At 49.0% G+C, this 23,436-nt stretch overlaps 1 long non-coding RNA gene across 2 annotated transcripts in view; it reads right to left on the bottom strand.

The window, feature by feature from the left end:
* Positions 1 to 22,527, bottom strand: part of LOC132209283 (uncharacterized) — a 33,540-nt gene extending 11,013 nt beyond the window's left edge. For both annotated transcript variants that reach the window (XR_009445386.1, XR_009445385.1), the window contains exon 1: positions 22,371 to 22,527. This is a non-coding gene — a long non-coding RNA (uncharacterized LOC132209283). The remainder of the gene's footprint in view (positions 1 to 22,370) is intronic.
* Between the last annotated feature and the right edge of the window lie 909 nt (positions 22,528 to 23,436).

Here is a 23,436-nt window from a genome sequence, read left to right as displayed (position 1 = left end):
TTTCCCACAGTCACTGCATAACATTTCACACAGTCAAGGCATCCCGTTTCCATCAGTCACTGCATCGCATTTCACTCAGTCACTGCATCGCATTTCACACAGTCACTGCATCGCATTTCACACAGTCACTGCATCGCATTTCACACAGTCACTGCATCTCCTTTCCCTCAGTCACTGCATTTCATTTCACTCAGTCACTGCATCCCATTTCACTCAGTCACTGCATCCTATTTCACGCAGTGACTGCAACCTATTTCACGCAGTCACGGCATCCCATTTCACGCAGTCACTACATTCCATTTCACTCAGTCAGAGCATCCCATTTCACTCAGTCAGAGCATCCCATTTCACTCAGTCACTGCATCCCATTTAACTGAGACAGTGCATCCATTTCCCTTATTCACTGCACCCTATTCCCCACAGTCACCGCATACCATTTCCCTCAGTCACCGCTTCCCATGACCCTCACTCACTGCATCCCATTGCCCTCAGTCACTTCATCCCATTACCCTCAGTCACTGCATCCCATTACCCTCAGTCACTGCATCCCCTTTCTTTCAGTCACTGCATCCCATTTCACTCAGTCACTGCATCCCATTTTACTCAGTCACTGCCTCCTACGTCACTCAGTCACTGCATCCCATTACACTCAGTCACTGCACCCCATTTCCCTCAGTCACTGCGTCCCAGTTCACTCAGTCAGTGCGTGCCATTACCCTCACTCACTGCATCCCATGACCCTCAGTCACTGCATTCAATTTCACTCAGTCACGGCATCCCATTTCCCTCTGTCACTGCATCCCATTTCACTCAGCCACTGCATCCCATTTCACTCAGCCACTGCATCCCATTTCATTCAGCCACGGCATCCCATTTGACTCAGTCACTACATCCTATTTAACGGAGACAGTGAATCCTATTCAGCTGACACAGTGCATCCATTCCCCTCAGTCACCGCATCCCATTTCACTCAGACACCGCATCCCATTTCCATCAGTCACCGCATCCCATGACCCTCACTCACAGCATCCAATTTCCATCAGTCACAGCTTCCCATTTCACTCAGTCACTGCATCCCATTTCACTCAGTCACTGCCTCCTACGTCACTCAGTCACTGCATCCCATTACCCTCAGTCACTGCATCAGATTACCCTCAGTCACTGCATCAGATTACCCTCAGTCACTGCATCCCGTTTCACTCAGTCACTGCATCCCGTTTCACTCAGTCACTGCATCCCGTTCCACACAGTCACTGCATCCCGTTCCACTCAGTCACTGACTCCCACTTCACTCAGTCACTGACTCCCACTTCACTCAGTCACTGACTCCCATTTCAGTCAGTCACTCCCTCCCATTTCAGTCAGTCACTCCCTCCCATTTCAGTCAGTCACTCCCTCCCATTTCAGTCACTCCCTCTCATTTCAGTTAGTCACTGCTTCCCATTTCCCTCAGTCACTGCATCCCATTTCCCACATTCACTGCATCCCATTAGCCTCAGTCACAGAAATCACATTTCACTCAGCCACTGCATCCCATTTCACTCAGCCACTGCATCCCATTTCACTCAGCCAATGCATCTCTTTTCACTCAGCCATTGCATCCCATTTCACTCAGTCACGGCATCCCATTTGACTCAGTCACAGCATCCTATTTAAAGGAGACATTGAATCCTCTTCAACTGAGACAGTGCATCCATTTCCCTCAGTCACCGCACCCTATTCCCTACAGACACCGCATTCCATTTCCTCAGTCACCGCATCCCATTTCACTCAGTCACCGCATCGCATTTCCTTCAGTCACTGCATCCCATGACCCTCACTCACTGCATCCTATGACCCTCAATCACTGCTTCCCATGACCCTCAGTCACAGCTTCCCATGACCCTCAGTCACAGCTTCCCATTTCACTCAGTCACTACATCCTATTTCACTCAGTCACTACATCCCATTTCACTCAGTCACTGCATCCCATTTCACTCAGTCACTGCATCCCATTACCCTCAATCACTGCATCACATTACCCTCAGTCACAGCATCCAATTTCCATCAGTCACAGCAGCCCATTTCTCTCAGTGACTGCATCCCATTTCACTCGGTCACTGCATCCCATTACACTCAGTCACTGCATCCCATTACACTCAGTCACAGCATCCCATTTCACTCAGTCACTGCATCCCATTTCACTCAGTCACTGCCTCCCATTTCACTCAGTCACTGCCTCCCATTTCAGTCAGTCAATGCCTCCCACTTCGTTCAGTCACTCCCTCCCATTTCAGTAAGTCACTGCATCCCATTTCCCTAAGTCACTGCATCCCATTTCCGTAAGTCACTGCATCCCATTTCCCTAAGTCACTGCATCCCATTTCCGTAAGTCACGGCATCCCATTTCCCACATTCACTGCATCTCCTTTCCCTCAGTCACTGCATCCCATTTCACTCAGTCACTGCCTCCCATTTCACTCAGTCATTGCCTCCCATTTCAGTCAGTCACTGCCTCCCATTTCAGTCAGTCACTGCCTCCCTTTTCAGTCAGTCAATGCCTCCCACTTCGTTCAGTCACTCCCTCCCATTTCAGTCAGTCACTGCATCCCATTTCCCTCAGTCACTGCATCCCATTTCCCACATTCACTGCATCCCATTAGCCTCGGTCACAGAAATCACATTTCACTCAGCCACTGCATCCCATTTCACTCAGCCACTGCATCCCATTTCACTCAGCCAATGCATCTCTTTTCACTCAGCCATTGCATCCCATTTCACTCAGTCACGGCATCCCATTTGACTCAGTCACAGCATCCTATTTAAAGGAGACATTGAATCCTCTTCAACTGAGACAGTGCATCCATTTCCCTCAGTCACCGCACCCTATTCCCCACAGACACCGCATTCCATTTCCTCAGTCACCGCATCCCATTTCACTCAGTCACCGCATCGCATTTCCTTCAGTCACTGCATCCCATGACCCTCACTCACTGCATCCTATGACCCTCAATCACTGCTTCCCATGACCCTCAGTCACAGCTTCCCATGACCCTCAGTCACAGCTTCCCATTTCACTCAGTCACTACATCCTATTTCACTCAGTCACTACATCCCATTTCACTCAGTCACTGCATCCCATTTCACTCAGTCACTGCATCCCATTACCCTCAATCACTGCATCACATTACCCTCAGTCACAGCATCCAATTTCCATCAGTCACAGCAGCCCATTTCTCTCAGTGACTGCATCCCATTTCACTCGGTCACTGCATCCCATTACACTCAGTCACTGCATCCCATTACACTCAGTCACAGCATCCCATTTCACTCAGTCACTGCATCCCATTTCACTCAGTCACTGCCTCCCATTTCACTCAGTCACTGCCTCCCATTTCACTCAGTCACTGCCTCCCATTTCAGTCAGTCAATGCCTCCCACTTCGTTCAGTCACTCCCTCCCATTTCAGTAAGTCACTGCATCCCATTTCCCTAAGTCACTGCATCCCATTTCCGTAAGTCACTGCATCCCATTTCCCTAAGTCACTGCATCCCATTTCCGTAAGTCACGGCATCCCATTTCCCACATTCACTGCATCTCCTTTCCCTCAGTCACTGCATCCCATTTCACTCAGTCACTGCCTCCCATTTCACTCAGTCACTGCCTCCCATTTCAGTCAGTCACTGCCTCCCATTTCAGTCAGTCACTGCCTCCCTTTTCAGTCAGTCAATGCCTCCCACTTCGTTCAGTCACTCCCTCCCATTTCAGTCAGTCACTGCATCCCATTTCCCTAAGTCACGGCATCCCATTTCCCACATTCACTGCATCTCCTTTCCCTCAGTCACAGCACCCCATTTCACTCAGTCACTGCATCCCATTACCCTCAGTCACTGCATCCCATTTCCCATAGTCACTGCATCTCCTTCCGCCATTAACTGCATCGCATTTAACTCAGTCACTGCCTCCCACTTCACTCAGTCACAGCCTCCCATTTCACTCAGTCACGGCCTCCCATTTCACTCAGTCACGGCCTCCCATTTCACTCAGTCACTGCCTCCCATTTCACTCAGTCACTGCCTCCCATTTCACTCAGTCACTCCCATTTTAGTCAGTCACTGCAACCCATTTCCCTCAGTCACTGCATCCCATTTGCCATATTCACTGAATCTCCTTTCCTTCAGTCACTGCATCCCATTTAACCGAGACAGTGAATACGATTCAGCTGAGACAGTGCATCCGTTTCCGTCAGTCACCGCCCCCCATTCCCCACAGTCACCGCATTCCATTTCCCTCAGTCATCGCATCCCATTTCCCTCAGTCACCGTATACCATTTCCCTCAGTCACCTAATACCATTTCCCTCAGTCACTGCATCCCATTTCACTCAGTCACTGCATCCCATTACCATCAGTCACTGCATCCCATTTCACTCAGTCACTGCATCGCATTTCACTCAGTCACTGCATCACTTTTCACTCAGTCACAGCCTCCCACTTCACGCAGTCACAGCCACCCACTTCACTCAGTCACTGCCTCCCAATTCACTCAGTCACTCTGTCCCATTTCAGTCAGTCACTACCTCCAATTTCAGTCAGTCACTGCATCCTATTTTACTCGGTCACTGCATCCCATTTCACTCAGTCACTACCTCCCATTTCAGTCAGTCACTGCATCCTATTTCCCTCAGTCACTGCGTCCCATTTCTCTCAGTCACTGCGTCCCATTTCACGCAGTCACTGCATCCCATTTGACTCAGTCACTACATCCTATTTAACTGAGACAGTGAATCCTATTCAACTGAGACAGTGCATCCATTTCCCTTAGTCACCGCACCCTATTCCCCACAGTCACTGCATACCATTTCCCTCAGTCACCGCTTCCCATGGCCCTCACTCACTGCATCACATGACCCTCAGTCACTGCTTCCCATGAACCTCAGTCACTGCATCACATTACCCTCAGTCACAGCATCCCATTTCCATCAGTCACAGCATCCCATTTCACTCAGGGACTGCATCCCATTTCACTCAGGGACTGCATCCCATTTCACCTAGTCACTTCCTCCGACTTCACTCAGTCACTCCCTCGCATTTCACTCAGTCACTCCCTCGCATTTCAGTCAGTCACTCCCTACCATTTCAGTCAGTCACTCCCGACCATTTCAGTCAGTCACTCCCTACCATTTCAGTCAGTCACTGCATCTCATTTCCCTCAGTCACTGCATAGCATTTCCCCACTGTCACTGCATCACATTTCTGTCAGTCACTGCATCACATTTCTGTCAGTCACTGCATCCCATTACCATCCGTCACTGCATCCCATTTCACTCAGTCACTGCATCCCATTTCACACAGTGACTGCACCCATTTCACACAGTGACTGCACCCATTTCGCACAGTGACTGCACCCATTTCACACAGTCACTGCATCTCCTTTTCCTCAGACACTGCATCCTATTTCCCTCAGTATCTGCGTCACATTTCCGACAGAAACTGCATCACATTTCACTCAGTCTCAGCACCCCATTTCACTCAGTCACTGCCTCCCAATTCATGCAGTCACTCCGTCCCATTTCACTCACTCAGTGCGTACCATTTCCCTCAGTCACTGCATCCCATTTCTATCAGTCGCGACATCCCATTTCCCTCAGTCACTGCAACCCATTACCATCAGTCACTGCATCCCATTCACTCAGTCACTGCATCCCATTTCACTCAGTCACTGCATCCCATTTCACTCAGTCACTGCTTCCCATTTCACTCAGTCACTGCATCACATTACCCTGAGTCACAGCATCCCATTTCACTCAGTGACTGCATCACATTTCACTCAGTGACTGCATCCCATTTCACTCAATCACTGCCTCCCATTTCCCACAGTCACTGCAACCCATTTCCCACAGTCACTGCAACCCATTTCCCACAGTCACTGCGTCTCCTTTCCATCAGTCACAGCATCCCATTTCCCTCAGTCAGAGCATCGCATTTAACTCAGTCACTTCATCCCATTTAACTGAGACAGTGAATCTCATTGAACTGAGACGGTGCATCCCATTACCCTCAGTCACAGCATTCCATTTCCCTCAGTTACTGCATCTCATTTCCATCAGTCAATGCATCCCATTTCACTCAGCCACTGCATCCCATTTCACTCAGCCACTGCATCCCATTTCACTCAGCCACTGCATCCCATTTCACACAGTCACTGCATCACATTTCACTCAGTCACTGCATCACATTGCACTCAGTGACTGCATCGCATTTCACGCAGTCACTGCATCCCAATTCCCTCAGTCACTGCATCCCATGTCCGTGTGTCACTGCATCCCATGTCCGTGTGTCACTGCATCCCATGTCCCTCAGTCACTGCATCCCATGTCCCTCAGTCACTGCATCACATTTCACTCAGTCACTGCATCACATTGCACTCAGTCACTGCATCACATTGCACTCAGTCACTGCATCACATTGCACTCAGTGACTGCATCGCATTTCACTCAGTCACTGCATCCCATTTCACGCAGTCACTGCATCCCAATTCCATCAGTCATTGCATCCCATGTCCGTGTGTCACTGCATCCCATGTCTCTCAGTCACTGCATCTCATGTCCCTCAGTCACTGCATCCCATGTCCCTCAGTCACTGCATCCCATTTCCCTCAGTCACTGCATCACATTTCCTTCAGACACTGCAGCTCATGTCACTCTGTCACTGCATCCAATTTCCATCAGTCACTGCATCCCATTTCACCCAGTCACTGCATCCGATTGCACTCACTGATGCATCCCATTTCACTCAGTCACTGCATCACATTGCACTCAGTGACTGCATCGCATTTCACGCAGTCACTGCATCCCAATTCCCTCAGTCACTGCATCCCATGTCCATGTGTCACTGCATCCCATGTCCGTGTGTCAGTGCATCCCATGTCCCTCAGTCACTGCATCCCATGTCCCTCAGTGACTGCATCACATTTCACTCAGTCACTGCATCACATTGCACTCAGTCACTGCATCACATTGCACTCAGTCACTGCATCACATTGCACTCAGTCACTGCATCACATTTCACTCAGTCACTGCATCCCATTTCACGCAGTCACTGCATCCCAATTCCATCAGTCATTGCATCCCATGTCCGTGTGTCACTGCATCCCATGTCTGTGTGTCACTGCATCCCATGTCTCTCAGTCACTGCATCTCACGTCCCTCAGTCACTGCATCCCATGTCCCTCAGTCACTGCATCCCATTTCCCTCAGTCACTGCATCAATTTCCTTCAGACACTGCAGCTCATGTCACTCTGTCACTGCATCCAATTTCCATCAGTCACTGCATCCCATTTCACCCAGTCACTGCATCCGATTGCACTCACTGATGCATCCCATTTCACTCAGTCACTGCATCACATTGCACTCAGTGACTGCATCGCATTTCACGCAGTCACTGCATCGCATTTCACGCAGTCACTGCATCCCATATCACCCAGTCACTGCATCCGATTGCACTCACTGATGCATCCCATTTCACTCAGTCACTGCATCACATTGCACTCAGTGACTGCATCGCATTTCACGCAGTCAATGCATCCCAATTTCCTCAGTCACTGCATCCCATGTCCATGTGTCACTGCATCCCATGTCCATGTGTCACTGCATCCCATGTCCCACAGTCACTGCATCCCATGTCCCTCAGTGACTGCATCACATTTCACTCAGTCACTGCATTACATTGCACTCAGTAACTGCATCGCATTTCACTCAGTCACTGCATCCCATTTCACTCAGTCACTGCATCCCAATTCCATCAGTCACTGCATCCCATGTCCGTGTGTCACTGCATCCCATGTCCGTGTGTCACTGCATCCCATGTCCCTCAGTCACTGCATGCCATGTCCCTCAGTCACTGCATCCCATGTCCCTCAGTCACTGCATCCCATGTCACTCAGTCACTGCGTCCCTTTTCGGTCAGGCACTGTATCCCATTTCCCTCAGTCACTGCACCCCATGCCCGCTCGGGCACTGATTCCCTATTAACTCAGAAACTCCTTCCCAGTACCTCTGTCACTGCAGCTCATGTCACTCTGTCACTGCATCGCATTTCCATCAGACAGTGCATCTCATTTCACTCAGTCACTGCGTCCCATGTCCCTCAGTCACTGCATCCCATTTCACTCAGTGACTGAATCACATTTCACTCAGTCAGTGCATCCCATTTCCCTCAGTCACTGCATCCCATGTCCCTCAGTCAGTGCATCCCATTTCCCTCAGTCACTACATCCCAATTCCCTCAGTCACTGAATCCCATGTCCGTGCGTCACTGCATCCCATGTCCGTGTGTCACTGCATCCCATGTCCGTGTGTCACTGCATCCCATTTCCCTCAGTCACGGCATCCCATGTCCCTCAGTCACTGCTTCCCATGTCCCTCAGTCACTGCTTCCCATGTCCCTCAGTAACCGCATCCCATTTCACTCAATCACTGCATCCCATTTCACTCAGTCACTGCATCTCCTTCACCATAGTCACTGCATCCCATTTTCATCTCTCACTGTTCCCAGTATCTCACAGACGCTGCATTCAATTTCCCACACTCACTGCATCCCATTTCCCATCGTGGCAGCATCTCCTTTCCCTCAGTCTCTGCATCGCATTTCACTCAGTGATTGCATCCCATTTCCCTCAGTCACTGCTTCCCATGTCCCTCAGTCACTGCATCCCATTTCACTCAGTGACTGAATCACATTTCACTCAGTCAGTGCATCCCATTTCCCTCAGTCACTGCATCCCAATTCCCTCAGTCACTGAATCCCATGTCCGTGCGTCACTGCATCCCATGTCCGTGTGTCAATGCATCCCATGTCTCTCAGTCACTGCATCTCATGTCCTTCAGTCACGGCATCTCATGTCCCTCAGTCACTGCATCCCATGTCCCTCAGTCACTGCATCCCATTTCACTCAGTCAGTGCGGCCCTTTTCGGTCAGGCACTGTATCCCATTTCCCTCAGTCACTGCACCCAAAGCCCGCTCGGGCACTGATTCCCTATTAACTCAGTCACTCCTTCCCAGTACCTCTGTCACTGCAGCTCATGTCACTCTGTCACTGCATCGCATTTCCATCAGACAGTGCATCTCATTTCGCTCAGTCACCGCATCCCATTTCCCTCAGTCACGGCATCCCATTTCCCTCAGTCACTGCATCCCATGTCCCTCAGTCACTGCTTCCCATGTCCCTCAGTCACTGCATCCCATTTCACTCAGTCACTGCATCCCATTTCACTCAATCATTGCATCCCATTTCACTCAGTCACTGTATCCCATTTCCTTCAGTCACTGCCTCTCCTTCACCACAGTCACTGCATCCCATTTCACGCAGTCACTGAATCGTATTTTACTCAGTCACTGCATCCCATTTCACTCAATCACTGCATCTCCTTCACCAAAGTCACTGCATCCCGTTTCCATCAGTCACTGTTTCCCTGATCTCACAGACGCTGCATTCAATTTCCCACACTCACTGCATCCCATTTCCCATCGTCACAGCATCTCCTTTCCCTCAGTCTCTGCATCGCAATTCACTCAGTGATTGCATCCCATTTCCCTCAGTCACTGCATCCCATTTCCCTCAGTCACTGCATCCCATTTCCGTCAGTCACTGCCTGCCATTTCCCTCAGTCACTGCATCCCATTGCACTCACTGATGCATCCCATTTCAAGCAGTCACTGCATCACATTTCCATCAGTCACTGCATCCCATTGCACTCACTGATGCATCCCATTTCAAGCAGTCACTGCATCACATTTCCATCAGTCAGTGTTTCCCGTATCTCACAGACGATGAATTCAATTTCCCACACTGACTGCATCCCATTTCCCTCAGTCACTGCATCCCATTTCCCTCAGTCACTGCATCCAATTTCCATCAGTCACTGCATCCCATTTCACCCAGTCACTGCATCCCATTGCACTCACTGATGCATCCCATTTCAAGCAGTCACTGCATCACATTTCACTCAGTCACTGCATCACATTGCACTCAGTGACTGCATCGCATTTCACGCAGTCACTGCATCCCAATTCCCTCAGTCACTGCATCCCATGTCCGTGTGTCACTGCATCCCATGTCCGTGTGTCACTGCATCCCATGTCCGTGCGTCACTGCATCCCATGTCCCTCAGTCACTGCATCCCATGTCACTCAGTCACTGCATCCCATGTCACTCAGTCACTGCGTCCCTTTTCGGTCAGGCACTGTATCCCATTTCCCTCAGTCACTGCACCCCGTGCCCGCTCGGGCACTGATTCCCTATTAACTCAGAAACTCCTTCCCAGTACCTCTGTCACTGCAGCTCATGTCACTCTGTCACTGCATCGCATTTCCATCAGACAGTGCATCTCATTTCACTCAGTCACTGCGTCCCATGTCCCTCAGTCACTGCATCCCATTTCAGTCAGTCACTGCATCCCATGTCCCTCAGTCACTGCTTCCTATGTCCATCAGTCACTGCATCCCATTTCACTCAGTCACTGCATCCCATTTCACTCAATCACTGCATCCCATTTCACTCAGTCACTGTATCCCATTTCCTTCAGTCACTGCATCTCCTTCACCACAGTCACTGCATCCCATTTCACGCAGTCACTGAATCGTATTTTACTCAGTCACTGCATCCCATTTCACTCAATCACTGCATCTCCTTCACCATAGTCACTGCATCCCGTTTCCATCAGTCACTGTTTCCCTTATCTCACAGACGCTGCATTCAATTTCCCACACTCACTGCATCCCATTTCCCATCGTCACAGCATCTCCTTTCCCTCAGTCTCTGCATCGCAATTCACTCAGTGATTGCATCCCATTTCCCTCAGTCACTGCATCCCATTTCCCTCAGTCACTGCATCCCATGTCCGTGTGTCACTGCATCCCATGTCCGTGTGTCACTGCATCCCATGTCCCTCAGTCACTGCATCCCATGTCCCTCAGTCACTGCTTCCCATTTCACTCAGTCACTGCATCTCATTTCACTCAGTCACTGCATCTCATTTCACTCAGTCACTGCATCCCATTTCACTCAGCCACTTCATCCTATTTCACTCAGTGACTGCATCACAGTTCACTCAGTGACTGAATCACAGTACACTCAGTGAGTGCATCATATTTCACTCAGTGACGGAATCACATTTCACTCAGTGACGGAATCACGTTTCACTGAGTCACTGCGTCGCATTTCACGCAGTCACTGCATCCCTTTTCCCTCAGTCACTGCATCCCATTTCACTCTGTCACTGCATCCCATTTCACTCTGTCACTGCATCCCTTTTCACTCAGTCACTGCATCCCATTTCACTCAGTCACTGCATCCCATTTCACTCTGTCACTGCATCCACTTTCACTCTGTCACTGCATCAGAGTTCACTCTGTCACTGCATCCCATTTCACGCAGTCACTGCATCCCATTTCACACAGTCACTGCATCCCATTTCACACAGTCACTGCATCCCATTTCACACAGTCACTGCATCACATTTCAGTCAGTCAGTGCATCCCATTTCACTCAGTCGCTGCATCCCCTTCACCACAGTCAGTGCATCCCATTTCCATCAGTCATTGATTTCGTATCTCACAGACAGTGCATTCTATGCTTCTCATTTCACTTCGTCACTGCAGCTCATGTCGCTCTGTCACTGCATCCAATTTCCATCAGTCAGTGCATCGCATTTCACTCAGTCAATGCATCTCATTTCCGTCAGTTACTGCATCATATTTCCATCAAACAAGGCATCTCATTTCACTCAGTCACTGCATCGCATTTCACTCAGTCAGTGCTTACCATTTCACTTAGTCACTGCATGTCATTTCACACAGTCACTGCAACCCATTTCCCTCAGTCACTGCATCCCATTTCACTCAGTCACTGCATCCCATTTCACTCAGTCACTGCATCACATTTCACTCAGTCACTGCATCTCCTTCACCATAGTCACTGCATCCCATTTTCATCTCTCACTGTTCCCAGTATCTCACAGACGCTGCATTCAATTTCCCACACTCACTGCATCCCATTTCCCATCGTGGCAGCAGCTCCTTTCCCTCAGTCTCTGCATCGCATTTCACTCAGTGATTGCATCCCATTTCCCTCAGTCACTGCTTCCCATGTCCCTCAGTCACTGCATCCCATTTCACTCAGTGACTGAATCACATTTCACTCAGTCAGTGCATCCCATTTCCCTCAGTCACTGCATCCCAATTCCCTCAGTCACTGAATCCCATGTCCGTGCGTCATTGCATCCCATGTCCGTGTGTCACTGCATCCCATGTCTCTCAGTCACTGCATCCCATTTCCGTCAGTCACTGCATCCCATTTCCCTCAGTCACTGCATCACATTTCCTTCAGACACTGCAGCTCATGTCACTCTGTCACTGCATCCAATTTCCATCAGTCACTGCATCCCATTTCACCCAGTCACTGCATCCCATTGCACTCACTGATGCATCCCATTTCAAGCAGTCACTGCATCACATTTCCATCAGTCACTGTTTCCCGTATCCAACAGACGATGAATTCAATTTCCCACACTCACTGCATCCCATTTCCCTCAGTCACTGCATCCCATTTCCCTCAGTCACTGCATCACATTTCCTTCAGACACTGCAGCTCATGTCACTCTGTCACTGCATCCAATTTCCATCAGTCACTGCATCCCATTTCACGTAGTCACTGCATCCCATTTCAGTCAGTCACTGCATCCCATTTCACTCAGTCACTGCATCTCCTTCACCACAGTCACTGCATCCCATTTTCATCACTCACTGTTCTCCGTATCTCACAGACGCTGCTTTCAATTTCCCACACTCACTGCATCCCATTTCCCACAGTCACAGCATCTCCTTTCCCTCAGTCTCTGCATCGCATTTCACTCAGTGATTGCATCCTACTTCCCAAAAATACTGAATCCCTTTTCCCTCAGTCACAGCATCTCATTTCACTCAGTCACTGCATCCCATTACCCTCAGTTACTGCATCCCATTTCACTCAGTCACTGCATCCCACTTCACTCAGTCACTGCATCCCATTACCCTCAGTGACTGCATCCCATTACCTTCAGTCGCAGGATCCCATTTCCAACAGAAACTGCATACCATTTCCTTCACTCAGTGCATCCCAGTTCACTCAGTCTCGGCATCTCATTTCCCTCAGTCACTGCATCACATTTCCCTCAGTCACTGCATCCCATGTCCCTCAGTCACTGCATCTCACGTCCCTCATTCACTGCATCCCACGTCCCTCAGTCACTGCATCCCATTACGCTCAGTCACTGCATCCCATTTCCCTCAGTCAGTGCATCCCATGTCCCTCATTCACTGCATCCCACGTCCCTCAGTCACTGCATCCCATTTCACTCAGTCACTGCATCCCATTTCCCTCAGTCACTGCATCCCATGTCCCTTAGTCAATGCATCCCATGTCCCACAGTCACTGCATGTCATTTCACTCAGTCACTGCATCCCTATTCACACAGTCACTGCATCCCAGTTCACACAGTCACTGCATCCCAGTTCACACAGCCACTGCATCCCAGTTCACACAGCCACTGCATCCCAGTTCACACAGCCACTGCATCCCAGTTCACACAGCCACTGCATCCCAGTTCACACAGCCAGTGCATCCCATTTCACACAGCCACTGCATCCCGTTTCACTCAATGCTTCACTTTACACTCAGTCAGGGCATCCCATTTCCATCTGTCACTGCGTCCCATTTCCTCAGTCACTGCATCTCCTTTCCACAGTCACGGCAATCCCATTTCACTCAGTCACTGCATCCCATTGCCCTCAGTCACTGCATCCGATTGTCCTCAGTCACTGCATCCCATTGTCCTCATTCACTGCATCCGATTCCCCTCAGTCACTGCATCCCATTTCACTCAGTCACTGCATCCCATTTCACTCAGTCACTGCATCCCATTACCCTCAGTCACTGCATGCCATTACCCTCAGTCACTGCATCCCATTACCTTCAGTCGCAGGATCCCATTTCCAACAGACACTGCATACCATTTCCATCAGTCACTGCATCCCAGTTCACTCAGTCTTGGCATCTCATTTCTCTCAGTCTCGGCATCTCATTTCCCTCAGTCACTGCATCCCATTTCCCTCAGTCACTGCATCCCATTTCCCTCAGTCACTGCATCCCATTTCCCTCAGTCACTGCGTCCCATTTCCATCAATCACTGCATCCCATTTCCCAGTCACTGCATCCCATTTCCAACAGACACTGCATACCATTTCCATCAGTCACTGCATCCCAGTTCACTCAGTCTCGGCATCTCATTTCTCTCAGTCACTGCATCCCATTTCCCTCAGTCACTGCATCCCATTTCCCTCAGTCACTGCATCCCATTTCCCTCAGTCACTGCGTCCCATTTCCATCAATCACTGCATCCCATTTTCCAGTCACTGCATCCCATTCCACTCAGCCACTGCATCACAGTTCACTCAGTGACTGAATCATAGTTCACTCAGTGACTGAATCACAGTTCACTCAGTCACTGCATCCAATGGTCCTCAGTCACTGCACCCCATTTCCATCAGTCACTGCATCCCATTTCCCACAGTCACTGCATCTCCGTTCCTCAATCACTGCATGTCATTTCACTCAGTGTCTGCAGCCCATTTCACCTCAGTCACTGCATCCCATTACCATCAGTCACTACATCCCATTACCCTCAGTCACTGCATCCCAGTACGCTCAGTCACAGCATCCCATTTTCCTCAGACACTGCATCCCATTTCCCTCAGACAGTGCATCTGATTTCCATCAGTCACTGCATCCCATTTCCCTCAGTCATTGCATCCCATTAACCACAGTCACTGCATCGCGTTAACCTCAGTCACTGCATCACATTACCCTCAGACAGAGCATCCTATTTCCCACATTCACTGCATCTCCTTTCCCTCAGTCAATGCTTCACATTCCACTGAGTCACTGCATCCCATTCCACAGTGTCACAGCATCCCATTTCACTCAGTGACTGCAACCCATTACCCTCAGTCACTGCATCCCATTTCCATCAGTCACTGCGTCCCATTCATCTCAGTCACTGAATCCCAGTTCCCTCATTCACTGCATCCCATTTATCTCAGTCACTGAATTCCATTTCCCTCAGACACTGCTTCCCATTCCCCACAGTCACTGAATCCCATTTCCATCAGTCACTGCATCCCATTTATCTCAATCACTGCATCCCATTCCCCACAGTCACTGCATCCCATTCCCCACAGTCACTGCATCACATTACCCTCAGTCACTGCATCCCATTACCCTCAGTCACTGCATCCCACTTCACTCAGTCACTGCATCCCATTTCACTCAGTCACTGCATCACATTACCCTCAGTCAATGCATCCCATTGTCCTCAGTCACTGCATCCCATTACCCTCAGTCACTGCATCCCACTTCACTCAGTCACTGCATCCCATTTCACTCAGTCACTGCATCCCATTAACTTCAGTCGCAGGATCCCATTTCAAACAGACACTGCATCTCATTTCCCTCAGTCACTGGATCCCATTACGCTCAGTCACAGCAGCCCATTTCACTCAGTCACAGCAGCCCATTTCACTCAGTCACTGCATCCCATTTCAAGCAGTCACTGCATCCCATTTCAAGCAGTCACTGCATCCCATTTCATTCAGCCTCTGCATCACATTTAACTCAGTCACTGCATCCCACTTCACTCAATCACTGCAGGCCATTTCACTCATTGACTGCATCCTATTTCACTCTGACACCGCGTCCCGTTTCCCTCAGTCACTGCATCCCATTACCGTCCGTCACTCCATCAAATTACTGTCAGTCACTGCATCCCATTTTGATCAGTCACTGCATCCCATTACACTCAGTCACTGCATCCATTTGACACAGTCACTGCATCCCATTTCCCTCAGTCACTGCATCCCATTTCCACAAATTACTGCATCCCATTTCCCTCAGACACTGCATCCCATTCCCCACAGTCACTGAATCCCATTTCCCACATTCACTGCATCCCATTTCCATCAGTCACTGCATCCCATTTATCTCAGTCACTGCATCCCATTTATCTCAGTCACTGCATCCCATTCCCCACAGTCACGGCATCCCATTCACTTGAGTCACAGCATCCCATTTCAAACAGACACTGCATCTCCTTTCCCTCAGTCACTGCATCCCTATTCACACAGTCACTGCATCCCAGTTCACACAGCCACTGCATCCCAGTTCACACAGCCAGTGCATCCCATTTCACACAGCCACTGCATCCCGTTTCACTCAATGCTTCACTTTACACTCAGTCAGGGCATCCCATTTCCATCTGTCACTGCGTCCCATTTCCTCAGTCACTGCATCTCCTTTCTACAGTCACGGCAATCCCATTTCACTCAGTCACTGCATCCCATTGCCCTCAGTCACTGCATCCGATTGTCCTCAGTCACTGCATCCCATTGTCCTCATTCACTGCATCCGATTCCCCTCAGTCACTGCATCCCATTTCACTCAGTCACTGCATCCCATTACCCTCAGTCACTGCATCCCATTTCACTCAGTCACTGCATCCCATTACCCTCAGTCACTGCATCCCATTACCCTCAGTCACTGCATCCCATTACCTTCAGTCGCAGGATCCCATTTCCAACAGACACTGCATACCATTTCCATCAGTCACTGCATCCCAGTTCACTCAGTCTCGGCATCTCATTTCTCTCAGTCACTGCATCCCATTTCCCTCAGTCACTGCATCCCATTTCCCTCAGTCACTGCGTCCCATTTCCATCAATCACTGCATCCCATTTCCCAGTCACTGCATCCCATTCCACTCAGCCACTGCATCACAGTTCACTCAGTGACTGAATCATAGTTCACTCAGTGACTGAATCATAGTTCACTCAGTCACTGCATCCAATGGTCCTCAGTCACTGCATCCCATTTCCATCAGTCACTGCATCCCATTTCCCACAGTCACTGCATCTCCGTTCCTCAATCACTGCATGTCATTTCACTCAGTGTCTGCAGCCCATTTCACCTCAGTCACTGCATCCCATTACCATCAGTCACTGCATCCCATTACCCTCAGTCACTGCATCCCATTACCTTCAGTCGCAGGATCCCATTTCCAACAGACACTGCATACCATTTCCATCAGTCACTGCATCCCAGTTCACTCAGTCTCGGCATCTCATTTCTCTCAGTCACTGCATCCCATTTCCCTCAGTCACTGCATCCCATTTCCCTCAGTCACTGCATCCCATTTCCCTCAGTCACTGCATCCCATTTCCATCAATCACTGCATCCCATTTCCCAGTCACTGCATCCCATTCCACTCAGCCACTGCATCACAGTTCACTCAGTGACTGAATCATAGTTCACTCAGTGACTGAATCACAGTTCACTCAGTCACTGCATCCAATGGTCCTCAGTCACTGCATCCCATTTCCATCAGTCACTGCATCCCATTTCCCACAGTCACTGCATCTCCGTTCCTCAATCACTGCATGTCATTTCACTCAGTGTCTGCAGCCCATTTCACCTCAGTCACTGCATCCCATTACCATCAGTCACTACATCCCATTACCCTCAGTCACTGCATCCCAGTACGCTCAGTCACAGCATCCCATTTTCCTCAGACACTGCATCCCATTTCCCTCAGACAGTGCATCTGATTTCCATCAGTCACTGCATCCCATTTCCCTCAGTCATTGCATCCCATTAACCACAGTCACTGCATCGCGTTAACCTCAGTCACTGCATCACATTACCCTCAGACAGAGCATCCTATTTCCCACATTCACTGCATCTCCTTTCCCTCAGTCAATGCTTCACATTCCACTGAGTCACTGCATCCCATTCCACAGTGTCACAGCATCCCATTTCACTCAGTGACTGCAACCCATTACCCTCAGTCACTGCATCCCATTTCCATCAGTCACTGCGTCCCATTCATCTCAGTCACTGAATCCCAGTTCCCTCATTCACTGCATCCCATTTATCTCAGTCACTGAATTCCATTTCCATCAGTCACTGCGTCCCATTCCCCACAGTCACTGAATCCCATTTCCATCAGTCACTGCATCCCATTTATCTCAATCACTGCATCCCATTCCCCACAGTCACTGCATCCCATTCCCCACAGTCACTGCATCCCATTTCCCTCAGTCACTGCATCACATTACCCTCAGTCACTGCATCCCATTACCCTCAGTCACTGCATCCCACTTCACTCAGTCACTGCATCCCATTTCACTCAGTCACTGCATCACATTACCCTCAGTCAATGCATCCCATTGTCCTCAGTCACTGCATCCCATTACCCTCAGTCACTGCATCCCACTTCACTCAGTCACTGCATCCCATTTCACTCAGTCACTGCATCCCATTTCACTCAGTCACTGCATCCCATTAACTTCAGTCGCAGGATCCCATTTCAAACAGACACTGCATCTCATTTCCCTCAGTCACTGGATCCCATTACGCTCAGTCACAGCAGCCCATTTCACTCAGTCACAGCAGCCCATTTCACTCAGTCACTGCATCCCATTTCAAGCAGTCACTGCATCCCATTTCAAGCAGTCACTGCATCCCATTTCATTCAGCCTCTGCATCACATTTAACTCAGTCACTGCATCCCACTTCACTCAATCACTGCAGGCCATTTCACTCATTGACTGCATCCTATTTCACTCTGACACCGCGTCCCGTTTCCCTCAGTCACTGCATCCCATTACCGTCCGTCACTCCATCCAATTACTGTCAGTCACTGCATCCCATTTTGATCAGTCACTGCATCCCATTACACTCAGTCACTGCATCCATTTGACACAGTCACTGCATCCCATTTCCCTCAGTCACTGCATCCCATTTCCACCAATTACTGCATCCCATTTATCTCAGTCACTGAATTCCATTTCCCTCAGTCACTGCATCACATTACCCTCAGTCACTGCATCCCATGACCCTCAGTCACTGCATCCCACTTCACTCAGTCACTGCATCCCATTTCACTCAGTCACTGCATCACATTACCCTCAGTCAATGCATCCCATTGTCCTCAGTCACTGCATCCCATTACCCTCAGTCACTGCATCCCACTTCACTCAGTCACTGCATCCCATTTCACTCAGTCACTGCATCCCATTTCACTCAGTCACTGCATCCCATTAACTTCAGTCGCAGGATCCCATTTCAAACAGACACTGCATCTCATTTCCCTCAGTCACTGGATCCCATTACGCTCAGTCACAGCAGCCCATTTCACTCAGTCACAGCAGCCCATTTCACTCAGTCACTGCATCCCATTTCAAGCAGTCACTGCATCCCATTTCAAGCAGTCACTGCATCCCATTTCATTCAGCCTCTGCATCACATTTAACTCAGTCACTGCATCCCACTTCACTCAATCACTGCAGGCCATTTCACTCATTGACTGCATCCTATTTCACTCTGACACCGCGTCCCGTTTCCCTCAGTCACTGCATCCCATTACCGTCCGTCACTCCATCCAATTACTGTCAGTCACTGCATCCCATTTTGATCAGTCACTGCATCCCATTACACTCAGTCACTGCATCCATTTGACACAGTCACTGCATCCCATTTCCCTCAGTCACTGCATCCCATTTCCACCAATTACTGCATCCCATTTATCTCAGTCACTGAATTCCATTTCCCTCAGACACTGCATCCCATTCCCCACAGTCACTGAATCCCATTTCCCACATTCACTGCATCCCATTTCCATCAGTCACTGCATCCCATTTATCTCAGTCACTGCATCCCATTTATCTCAGTCACTGCATCCCATTCCCCACAGTCACGGCATCCCATTCACTTGAGTCACAGCATCCCATTTCAAACAGACACTGCATCTCCTTTCCCTCAGTCACTGCATCCCTATTCACACAGTCACTGCATCCCAGTTCACACAGCCACTGCATCCCAGTTCACACAGCCAGTGCATCCCATTTCACACAGCCACTGCATCCCGTTTCACTCAATGCTTCACTTTACACTCAGTCAGGGCATCCCATTTCCATCTGTCACTGTGTCCCATTTCCTCAGTCACTGCATCTCCTTTCCACAGTCACGGCAATCCCATTTCACTCAGTCACTGCATCCCATTGCCCTGAGTCACTGCATCCGATTGTCCTCAGTCACTGCATCCCATTGTCCTCATTCACTGCATCCGATTCCCCTCAGTCACTGCATCCCATTTCACTCAGTCACTGCATCCCATTACCCTCAGTCACTGCATCCCATTACCCTCAGTCACTGCATCCCATTACCCTCAGTCACTGCATCCCATTACCTTCAGTCGCAGGATCCCATTTCCAACAGACACTGCATACCATTTCCATCAGTCACTGCATCCCAGTTCACTCAGTCTCGGCATCTCATTTCTCTCAGTCACTGCATCCCATTTCCCTCAGTCACTGCATCCCATTTCCCTCAGTCACTGCATCCCATTACCCTCAGTCACTGCGTCCCATTTCCATCAATCACTGCATCCCATTTCCCAGTCACTGCATCCCATTTCCCTCAGTCACTGCATCCCATTTCACTCAGTCACTGCATCACATCACCCTCAGTCACTGCATCCCATTGTCCTCAGTCACTGCATCCCATTACCCTCAGTCACTGCATCCCATTACCCTCAGTCACTGCATCCCACTTCACTCAGTCACTGCATCCTATTTCACTCAGTCACTGCATCCAATTTCACTGAGTCACTGCATCCCGTTTCACTGAGTCACTGAATCACATTTGTTGTTCTCACTTGAATGCAATGGTCATGAATCTCCTCCAATGGTTGGTCATGTATTTCCAATGCAAAATTTTACCAAGTTTTGATTTTCAATTTTGATTACATGTGTCTCCTCTATTCTATAGGACGCTGCAATAAACTCAAATTTGACGAATCATAAATTAACCACCATTACCTACAGAGTTAATTTCATCAAACAGATCCAATTAGAATTGTCACATTCCCAAATCCTGATTCACGTTTTTCTAATTATGGGCCACGTGGTTAAGAAAAAAGACACTTAGAATCACAGAGATGTACAGTCGGGAAACAGATCCTTTGGCCCAATTTGTCTATGTTGACCAGATATCCTAAATTAATTTAGTCCCATTTGCCAGCATTTGGCCCATATTCCTCTCAACCCAGCCTATTCATATACCCATCCACATGCCTTTTAAATGTACAAGCCTCCATCACTTCCTCTGGCAGCTCACTCCATACATGCACCACTATGAAAAAAATCCGGTCCATTTTAAATCTTCCCTCTCTCATTTTTAACCTATTCCCTCCAGTTTTGGCTTCCAGCAATCCGGGGAAAAGATCTTGGCTGTTCGCTCTATCCACGTCCCTCGTAATTGTATAAACTTCTATATGGTCAGCCCTGAACTCCAAAGTTCCAAGAAATAGCTGCCTGTTCAAGCCCACGGTATACCTCCAACCTCCGATGCTGGCAACATCCTTGTAAATCTTCTCTGAACCCTTTCAAGTTTACAACAGACAACAATACAGCGCACAACAGGCCTTCGGCCCTCAATGTTGCGCCGACATCCTTCCTCTCGCAAGGAGACCAAAATCGATTGCAGTATTCCAAAAGCAGCCGAACCAACGTCCTACATGGCTGCTAAGTGATCTCCCAACTCCTATACTCAATGCACTGACCGATAAAGGCGAGCACACCAAATGTCTCCTTCATATCCTTTCTACCGGTGGCTGTACTTTGATGGAACTACGAAACTGCACTCCAGCGTGCTGCCCTGATTTGCCTTTCCAAAATGTAGCACCTCACATTTGTCTAACCTCAACACCACCTGCCATTCCTCAGTTTATTGGCCCTTGTCAATGTCCCATTGTATTCTGAGGTGACCTTCTTGGCTGGCTACTACACCTTCAATCATTGGGAAACTTACTAACCACACCTTCTATTTTCATGTCCAAATCATTGCATCACTTCAACTCCCCCTCCCACTCCCTGAATGACATGTCCATCCTGGGCCTCTTCCAGTGTCACAACCAAACCACCCAGAAACTGGAGGAGCAGCACCTCATATTCCGCCTCGGGAGCTTCCAACTCAACAGCCTCAATGTGGACTTGGCCACCCTCAAAATCTCCCCACCCGCCAACCTCATCCCAAGACTAGTTCCTCCCCTCATCCCCGCCTCCATGACCTGTCCGCCTTCTCTCCCACCTATCCACTCCTCCCACCTCACTGACCAACTCCCACCACTGCTTGGAATTATTCTTCTTTTCACACTTCATCAGCTCAATGTTATTTCTAAAATCTATTTTCCAATTGTTGGAAAAAGTGAGAAAAAGAGAAGTAAAAGAAGTTACATTCTTACCACTCGTGAAATCTCTGAATATTCTTCTGTTGAAAGGCCGCCAAGGAACGATGCAATTCTTTTGTCACAAACGCTGTGAGGGAGACATCTTTTTCGGTTCCACTAACTCCACCCTAAGGAAGACAAACCCACGTAACATACCTAGTGACTTAAAGCATACTCTATTGTTGCCCAAGGTGGAGAGCTGGATGAACACAGCAGGTCAAGCAGCATCAGAGAAGCAAGAAAGCTGATGTTTCGGGACGAGACCCTGCTTCAGAAAATTGGCGCTGGAGAATCTGAGATAACAAGGTGTAGAGCCGAATGATACTGCTTGGCCTGCTGTGTTCATCCAGCTTTACACCTTCTTATCTCAGATTCTCCAGCATCTGCAGTTCCTACTACCTCTATTGTTGCCCTTTCACTTTACTGAACTAATATGAGCCAGTAGTTTTGTTTAGGCTCGTGTAATCTTACGGTTATTGGCCTGTACAAAATCCTGAATTAATTTTGATCGACTGACGGGAGGAGAGATGAATTTTATAGAAATTTTTGTTTTCTACCAATTTGCAGAGGGCATCGTGGGCGATTGAAGGACAGTGTTATTATCCTCCAGGTCTGTGGACTGCATCGTTACCAACTTGCCCATTTGCATATACATACAATATTCATTATGTACCAATGAAACATAATAAACCAATACTGCGTACTAAAAACAACCCTCACATATCAATGGAAATTTAAATATTTATCATAGAGTTTGAAGGATTGAATTCAATGATAAAAAGCAAAAACCAGTGAAGATGAGTGCAGTTGGTCAGCACTTTTGCCACGAAGTGGAGGTTGGCAGTTTGAGGCCACCCAGGAACAAACAAGCTCTGTCTAACTCCAAGGGCAGCACGGTGGCTCAGTGGTTAGCACTGCTGACTCACAGCGCCAGGGACCCAGGTTCGATCCCACCGTTGGACGATTTTCTATGCGGAGTTTGTACATTCTGCCCAAGCCTGCACGGGTTCCTGCTGGGTGCTCTGGTTTCCTCCCACAGTCCAAAGATGTGCAGGCTAGGTGTCTGGGCCATGCCAAACTT

This window comes from Stegostoma tigrinum, unplaced genomic scaffold (genome assembly GCF_030684315.1).
Source record: "Stegostoma tigrinum isolate sSteTig4 unplaced genomic scaffold, sSteTig4.hap1 scaffold_80, whole genome shotgun sequence".
NCBI classification, from domain to species: domain Eukaryota; kingdom Metazoa; phylum Chordata; class Chondrichthyes; order Orectolobiformes; family Stegostomatidae; genus Stegostoma; species Stegostoma tigrinum.
This window is presented reverse-complemented; position numbering and strand designations above follow the sequence as displayed.